Below are 9,118 nucleotides of genomic sequence, written 5' to 3' on the forward strand. Positions count from 1 at the left end.
TATTGCAGACAAGACCCAAATCTCTACATAAAAGGAATCAAAACCAGGGGAACTTTTTTTCCCAATAAAGTTTATTTTTTCGGAACAGTTATAGGTGTACAGAAAAATTAAGACCGTATACAGAGTTCTGGTATACCCCACACCCAGTTTCCCTTATTATTAACCACTTACATTTGTTACAATTAATGAACCAACATTGAAACCATATTTTTAATAACTGAAAGTTCATAGTTACCCAGATTTGCTTAGTTTTTCCTTATGTCCTTTTGCTGTCCCAGGATCCTATCCAGGATACTACCATACACTCACATCATGTCCCCTTAGGATCCTCTTAGCTGTGAAATCTTCTCTTAATTTTCTCATTTTTGGTTACCTTGGCACTTTTGAGTACTGGTCAGATATTTTGTAGGATGCCTCTCAAATAGGATTTGTCTGTTATCTTTCCTCACAATTAGACTGAGATTGTGGGCTTTGCGGGGAAAACCACAGAGGTAAAGTGCCATTTTCATCACATTATATCAACATGGTTTCTCACTGCTGATGTTGGCCCTGATCGCCTGGCCATGGGTGTTTTCTGGGTTTCTTCACTGTAAAGTTACTCTTTCCCTCCTTCCTTTCCATGCTGTACTCTTTGAAAGGAAGTCACTATGAGAAGCCTACAATTAAAGAGTAGAGATTTATGCTCCCTTTCTTAAGAATGGAGTATGGAAACCATCATTCTCAGCAAACTAACACAAGAACAGAAAACCAAACACCACATGTTTGGTTTCTACTCATAAGTGGAAGTTGAACAATGAGAACACATGGACACAGGGAGGGGAACATCACACACTAGGGCCTGTCAGGGGATGGGAGGCAAGGGGAGGGAAAGCATTAGGAGAAATACCTAATGTGGATCACGGGTTGATGGGTGCAGCAAACCACCATGGCACATGTATACGTATGTAACAAACCTACACGTTCTGCACATGTACCCCAGAACTTAAAGTATAATAATAAAAAAATTGTTAAAAATGCTACCGGAAGTGTGATGCACGGCGGCTATTTTCCCTTCTGTCAGATCTTGATGAATAAAGCAGTCATAATTCATCTCTAGAAAGATTATTTATACCCTGGCATTTGAAATGCTTTTTATTTAGAATAGTAGTAAAAATGGAAAAAGAAAAAGGAAATAATGATAGAATACCAGACCAAGGGAATTCCTTGGATTTTTCCGAACACTTTAACCAACTTGAATTTTTGGAAACTCATGGACACCTTATTCCTACTGGTACTCAAAGTCTTTGGGTAGGCAATACTGATGAAGACGAGGAGCAAGATTAAAAAAATGAAGAGTGGTATCAATTGCAAGAAAAAACAATGGAAAAATACCCAGGCAAATTGCTTCTTTGGGCTGCTGAAAAAAATCGGCTTACTACAGTGCAGAGACTACTTTCTGAAAAGGCTGCTCATGTGAACACTAAGGATGAAGATGAGTATATCCCTCTTCATCGTGCAGCCTACAGTGGACACGTAGATATTGTCCAGGAGATCATTGCATGGGGGCAGATGCTCATGCAGTGACTGTGGATGGCTGGACGCCCCTGCACAATGCTTGTAAGTAGAATAATATAAGTGGCTTCTTTCTTACTGCAGCATGATGCAGATATCAATGCCCAAACAAAAGGCCTCTTGGTCCCCTTGCATCTTGCTGCTGGGAACAGAGACAGCAAGGATACCCTAAAACTCCTCCTGGTGAACTGTTACATCAAGCCAGGGCTGAAAAACAACTTGGAAGAAACTGCATTTGATATTGCCAGGAGGACAAGTATCTATCACTACCTCTTTGAAATTGTGGAAAGCTGTACAAATTCTTCACCTCAGTCTTAACAGTTCTAGTAATTTTCTTAAGTTTCTAAGTACCAGTGCCTCCTTTGTGTAAGATGTAAAGTATTCCCATAATCAAAGTTGACATTGAACATCTTACTACAAAAATTCAGTGGTATTCGTTATAATGTTCTTCCAAGTGAATTGCCTGACTTTGATGTCAAAATGTATTTGAAAGTTGTTTGCATGCATCTTTAATAATTAAAAAAAAGAATGGAGTATCTACATGATTTACTTGGAATTCTTTTGAAAGGGACATTTGTTTCTTCTCCATCATTTATTTAGTCATTTTCAGTATGGACTTATGGATATTTATATTACACTTTGGCTTATAATCCAATACTGCTATATTTTGTTGTTCAAATTGTTCCAGCTTTTTCCATTGGAAGTTCTTTCAGTTGGATTCTGTGTCCCTCTGTTCCTCTGACATAATCCCATCATTGTAAGTTTCTTTTAATTTTTAAGCGCTTCCTAACTTTCTGATATTACAAGATGCTTGAGGCTCATCTTGTTTGTTTCCTGCCCCAAAACTATAATCAGCCATTTCTCCAAGGAATCCTGGTTCTTTTTAATGGTTCCTATAATTGTATTACAGACCAAAATCTGGATTCTAGGTGTGTTCATTGCTGCTGGGATGCTGTTCTTTCTAGCCCCTCTCAGCTAACAGAACGAGGAAATACATATGTATATACTAAATTATGAATATACATTTATCCATAAATATTTCTGTATCTGTATTAAACTAAATATAAATTCACACTGATGTCTCCAACTGTAATGAATTACCACATGGACAATTCCATGCTTATCTATAACCCCTTGCTTATCTGTAACCTCCCACTTTAACAGTGAGGAACCTGGCTCCCACACTTCTACTGCACATTTACTTAATTGTTCAGTTGCTGCATATATGTGTAGCAGTATCTGGATCATTAATCTGTTCCCCATAAGAAACAACTTTATCAAATAGCATACAGTGCTTATTTGAGTCCCTTTTGACTTTAGTCTTATAGACTTTACTTTTAGACTAAAGTTACATAGGTTAGCACCTATCCTACCCCCTTCAGTGGTGTAGTTTTGTGTATTTGCAATACAATCAGAATCTCTTATCACAGTCTGAATTCCTTCCTGGGATTCTTGGAGCTCCTAATTTTTTGCTTGTTTGTTTGTCTACATTAAGGTTCTCTCTTTGTGCTATAAAATTCTATAAACTTTGAAAGTAATGTCATGTATCTAACATTATAGTATCATGAAGAATAGTTGTATTATCCTAAAGATCGCTTGTGCTTCAACTGTTTAACCCTCTACCCCTCCCCCGAACCACCAATCTGTTTACTACCTTTATAGTTTGTCTTTTTCAGAATGTCATATAATTTGAATCATACAGTATGTGGTCTTTTCAGACTGACTTCTCTCACTTAGCAATATGCATTTAAAGTCTATCGGTAGCCTTTTGTGGCTTGATAGTTCATCTCTTTTTAATCAGTGAATAAACATCTATTCACCTATTGAATGACCTCTTTGCGGCTTCCAGTTTTTGTCAGTTATGAATAAAGCTGCTGTAAACACTTGCTTGCAAGATTTTCTGTGGAAATAAGTCTTTAAATAGGAAGATGATGGCTGAATTATATGGTAAGACTATGTTTAGCTTTGTAAAACATTGACAAACTGTTTTCCAAGATGACATTTTTCATCCCTATCAGCAATGAATGAGAACTCTTGCTGCTTTGCTAGGATTTCTTTTTGGGTTTGTTTTTTTGTTTGCCATTTAAGTAGGTATGTGGTAGTATCTCATTGGTTTAACGTAAAGTTCCTTGATGACAAATAATTTTGAAATTTTTTTCACATTGTTATTTTTTATCTGAATATCTTCTTTGATGATGTGTCTATTCAGATCTTTTGCCCATTTTTAAATTGTTTGTTTGTTTTCCTATTGTTGAGCTTCAAGTGTATTTGCGTTTTGGATATAAGTCCTTTATCACATATGTGTTTTGTAAATGTTTTCTCCCAGTCTGTTGCTATATTTTCATTGTTTTTTTTTTTGTTTTTTTTTTGTGTGTTTTTTTTTTGACGTGGAATCTCACTCTGTCACCCAGGCTGGAGTGCAGTGGCATGATCTCAGCTCACTGCAACCTCCACCTCCTGGGTTCAAGCAATTCTCCTGCCTCAGCCTCTGGAGTAGCTGGGACTACAGGTGCACCACCACACCCAGTTAATGTTTGTTTTTTTTTTTTTTTCGGTAGAGACCGGGTTTTACCATGTTGGCCAGGATGGTCTCAATCTCCTGACCTCGTGATCCGCCCTCCTTGGCCTCCCAAACTGCTGGGATTACAGGCGTGAGCCACCATGCCCAGCCTTCATTCTTTTAATAGTGTCTTTCACAGAGTAAAAGATTTTAACTTTAATGAAGTACAACTTATCACATTTTTTTCTTTCATGGATCATGCTTTTTTATTACCTCTAATCACCAAACCCAAGGTCACCTAGATTTTCTTCTGTATTTTCCTCTAGAAGCTGTATAATTTTGCAATTTATATTTAGGTCTACAGTTCGTTTATTTAAGTGGTCATTTCTAGACATTTTTTGAATTTTGACATTCAATTGTTCCAGTACCATTTGTTGAAATGGCTATTTTTTCTCCATTGAATTTCTGCATTTTATATTTGTATATTCCTTCTTGTACAATGAGAACGAATAGTCTATAAATAGGCATAATGAGAACTGTGGTTCTCAGTATCAATATAGTTACTCATTGCTCAAATCTACAATACAATGATTAGTGGTTTCAAAGTTACTACACCAATGCCACTACCAAAACAAATTTCCTAAATAGAGTTCAAGGTTTCTTTGTTGTTCCTTTTGGTCTTTAAAATAAATCTCAACAATTGTATCTAGTGATATATTCAAAAGTTACTTGAACAAATCCTGGTTTTCTTTTGTATGCTTTTGATAGCTATTTGATATTAACATAGGATCAATAGTCTGTGTTTAAATTTCATTTTAGCTTTCCTCCATCTTTATTAATTTATTTTGATTATTTAGCATATGTAAAACATTAATATGGAATCAAAGGAAAACTATAAAAAGATATACTCAGAAAGACTCCAGTTTCTTCTGTCACTCCTATACTGTATTCCTGCCCATTCTTGTACATTACTTATTACTTGTTATAGTAAGGTTTATTTGACCCCTCCAAATCTCATGTTGAAATTTGATTCTCAATGTTGGTGGTGGGCTTAATGGGAAGTGTTTGGGTCATGGGAATAGATCCCTCATGAATAGATTAGTGCCCTCCCTGGGTGGTGGGGGTAAGGGAGTTCTCACCCTATTAGTTTCCTCAAGAGTTGATTGTTAAAAAGAGACTGGTATCTTTCCCTGCTCTTTCTTGCTTCCTCTTTCACCATGTGATCCCTACACATTCTGGCTCCCATTCACCTTCCACCATGGGTAGAAGGAGTCTGAGGACCTCAACAGAAGCAGATGCTGGCACCATGCTTCTTATATAGCCTGGAGAACCATGAGCCAAACAAATGTCTTTTCTTCATATTTCCCAGCCTAGGTATTCCTTCATAGCAGCACAAATGGACTAAGACATTAAGTAACTAATTTTTTTAGTGTCTGGTTTATTCTTCCTGTGTTTCTTTTTGCAAAATAACACACACACACACACGTGCGTGCACACACATTATTTTTTAAAATTCTCTGTTTGGATTATTTAAAAGTCTTTAATTGTTTAGAGCAGTTTTGGGTTCACAGCAAAATTGAGGGAATGATACAATGATACAGAGATTTCCCATATATCCACTGCCCCTACACATGCAACATCCCTCAGTATCAACATCCTCATCAGAGTGGTTTATTTGTTAAAATTGGTGAACACATTATAATCACTCAAGGTCTATAGTTTGCATTAGGGTCCACTCTTGGTGTTTTACTTTCTATGGTTTTGGACAAGTGTATAATATGTATCCACCATTATAGTATCTTATGGAGTATTTTCACTGCTCTAACACTTTTACATGCTCTGCCTATTCATCCCCTCCACCTCCAACTCCTGGAAAACACTAATCTTTCTACTGTCTTCATAGTTTTGTCTTTTCCAGAATACCATGTAGTTGGAATCATAAAGTATGTAACCTTTTCAGATTGGCTTCTTTAGTTAATATTACGCATTTAAGGTTCCTCTGTGTCTTTTCATGGCTTGATGCTTTTTTTTTTTTTAACACTTAATAATATTCCAGTGTCTGAATGTACCATAGTTGACTTACCCATTCACAAACTGAAGGACATCTCGGTTTTTTCTAAATTTTGGCTGTTATAAACAAACCTGCTTTAAACATCCATTTGCAAGTTCTTCTGTGGACATAAGTTTTCAACTCCTTTGGGCAAACACCAAGGAAATTTATTTTAATATAAACAGTAAAATATTATATGTAATTTTTTGCATTGTGCTTCTTTTCACTTGAAGATACATATTCTGGAAATTATGCCAGATCATTTCACAAATATCATCCTTATTTATTTCTACAGATGCATACCATTTCACTGTATGAAAATACCACCAGTATTTTATGACTAGACATTTTGTTCATTCTAATATTTTGCTATAATAAATAACTCTTCAATGAATAATATTGCTCATATGAGTGGTTTTGATATTATTGAGAATCAATCTTCAGGGTAAATCCTTACAAGTCAGATTGCTAAATCAAAGTGTTTCTCAGCCTTTTTCCTCCCTTGACATGAATGCTTAGATTCAATTTTGAAAGCAGGGCTTTTTGTTTGTTTGTTTGTTTTGCTTTGCCTTTGTATTGTGGAGGGGTGGGGAAGAATATAAGAATATTTTGTTTATGCAAAATTGTCAAGTCTGAAGCAATGGAGAACTAAACTCTTAAGTGTACTAACTTATCTCCATATATAACAGCATCAACAGGCAGGCCCCAAACTGGAAGTAAGAGGAAATTTGACTTATTCTTATTCTGGACCTAAGGAAAAACATAAACAAAAATGAAGATATAAATACCAGCAGGGCTGCCACACTGGCAACTCCATAAGGTGCTATTCATATGTTATAAAATGTTAATCATGTCCCCCAGGAGTTACAGAACATGACAGCTCTGGGAACTTGGACTCTAGAAGGGAAAGGCCTATTCAGACCTTTGATATTTGGGCACTAAAGGGAAGGCGAACCTGGAGATGTCAGGAGCATCTGGACAACAACAGCAGCAAAAGTTTGTTTTTGAGCAATTGGATGGATTTAACACAATTTAACTTTTATTTGGTGCATACTGTACACAGGGTTTTTCAGGATACAAGCAAGCACTCAGTACTTGCTACATGCCATAGTCTGTACTGTTAATTACTTCGGCTAGTATTAACAAGTTTGTAAGTTAGGTGATATTCATATCCCCATTATCAAGATGGGGAAACTGAGATTCAGGGTGTTTCGTATATGTCAGAACAACCAAAGTGCAGTTCAGCTACTTCTGCGCTATATAGCCTCGGGTAATTTAGTTAACCTGAGACTCAGTCTCCTCAGTTGTAATAAAGGAGATAATTAGAACATTAGAACACAGTCTGGAGCAGTCTCAAAAAGCAGCATCAACATCACCTAGGAACTTTTTAGAAATGCATATTCTCGGGCCCAACTACAGAATCAGAACTGGGCATGGTGGAGGAGGGGGTGGTTAGGACCCAGTAATTTATGTTTCCATGAGCCTTCCAGGTGGTTCCAAAGCATGCTCAATTCGAAAGACTGGTGGTGTAGAGTAAGGATGTGGATTCTGGAGTCTGAGTCCGTGATTTTGAACCCTGGCATTGTTTCATTGTTATACTTATTGGTCGTGTTACTTTGCTTACTAAATCTCTAGTTACTTAGCCCATCTGAATCTGAGTTCACTCATCTATAAAATGGAAATAATAGCTATATCTGCTTTGTTGAGATTGTTATAAGGATTAAGTTGTGAATATACATAAAACACAACGTGTCTGGCCCATACTGAGTGTTGTAGTGAGTACTTTATAGCTGTTTGTTAAACAGAATAAATTAAAATGAGGTTTGTTGGGGAAATTTGGGTAATGTATGTAAATTGTGCTTGGCACATAGTAAGTGCTCAACAAATGTTAACAATTATTGTCATTAGTAGCCATAATGTTCTAATAACTTGTTCTAAAGTCCCATAGCCTCTAAGGGACAGGAATGAGCTTGGTGCATTTTATACCCTCAACATACATACAGTGTAATCCACGTGAACACAGTCTCTGTTTTTGAGGGGAGGTGAAAATAAAAAGTCCAAACTAAGCAGGTAGGCATCAGAGTAGAACTAAACCCAGGAGCCCTGGGCAGTTGCAAATATTGCTGCAAGAAACTCGATATTGGTCTCAGAGGGATGACATCAGTATGGGGGAAGCAGTGGAGGGAGGAGGCTGATGGCTGCTGGGTCAGAATTGAAAGGGAAACACCATTTCAGCTGGAAACACTCAAAACATCACTATTTCGAAATTGCCGAGCAAATTCAATGACTGGTATTGCTGTGCTAATGTGTTAATAATAATTCTGCAGTTAGAGACAAGCCTGGGCTGTTAGCGTTCAAGGCCACTTAAATTTTAAAGAGTCATTTTATGGAAAGTTTTAATTAGCTCTGGATTGTAACTAACATTCTCTTTAAAACTGTTGTGGGCGTTTGATGAGGTCTGAGTTCCAGTGGATGGAAATGAGAGCTGGATTTTACTCATTGCTCTCACAGTCTGTCCAAGGCAGTTCATGTTTTCGGGGCCTTGGCATGAGTGCTGTGTAGCCAGGCATTACGCCCACCAGAGAATTCAGGCCTGCATGTCCTGTCATCCTCTGCGCAAAAGGAAAAGGGAGCTGGGCCCTTCAAGGGGGAAGGTATTTCTGACCCTCGACTGCAACCCCTGCTTCCCTCCTGCTGCAGTTTACATCTCTTCTTCTGAAGCCCGAATGCCCTGCCTATCCCTTAGGACAGGCTCCTGTGCACAGGTACACACTCCAGCTTCATGCTGTCCCCTCCTATCTCCCTCCTAAACTCCTACCCAGCAGGCCCAGCCGTTCATCTTTCTTCTTTGCAGCATGGTGCAGTGGGACTAACAGCAGGATTCTGGTGGACCTAGGTTTGAAAACTGGCTTTGCCACATATAAGCTATATACCTTAGGCTTATTAATTCTCAGACTCAGTTTTTTCATCTATAAAATGGGGAAAAAACACCTAATAATGTTACTGTGATGATACTC

The 9,118-nt window shown here is 37.6% G+C and overlaps 1 pseudogene; it reads left to right on the forward strand.

Annotated features, from left to right (window-relative positions):
* The first annotated feature begins 1,152 nt into the window (after nt 1-1,152).
* Nucleotides 1,153-1,869, forward strand: LOC129037493 (ankyrin repeat domain-containing protein 49-like; annotated as a pseudogene).
* Nucleotides 1,870-9,118: the final 7,249 nt, after the last annotated feature.

Source organism: Pongo pygmaeus, chromosome 4 (assembly GCF_028885625.2).
Source record: "Pongo pygmaeus isolate AG05252 chromosome 4, NHGRI_mPonPyg2-v2.0_pri, whole genome shotgun sequence".
NCBI classification, from domain to species: Eukaryota; Metazoa; Chordata; class Mammalia; order Primates; family Hominidae; genus Pongo; species Pongo pygmaeus.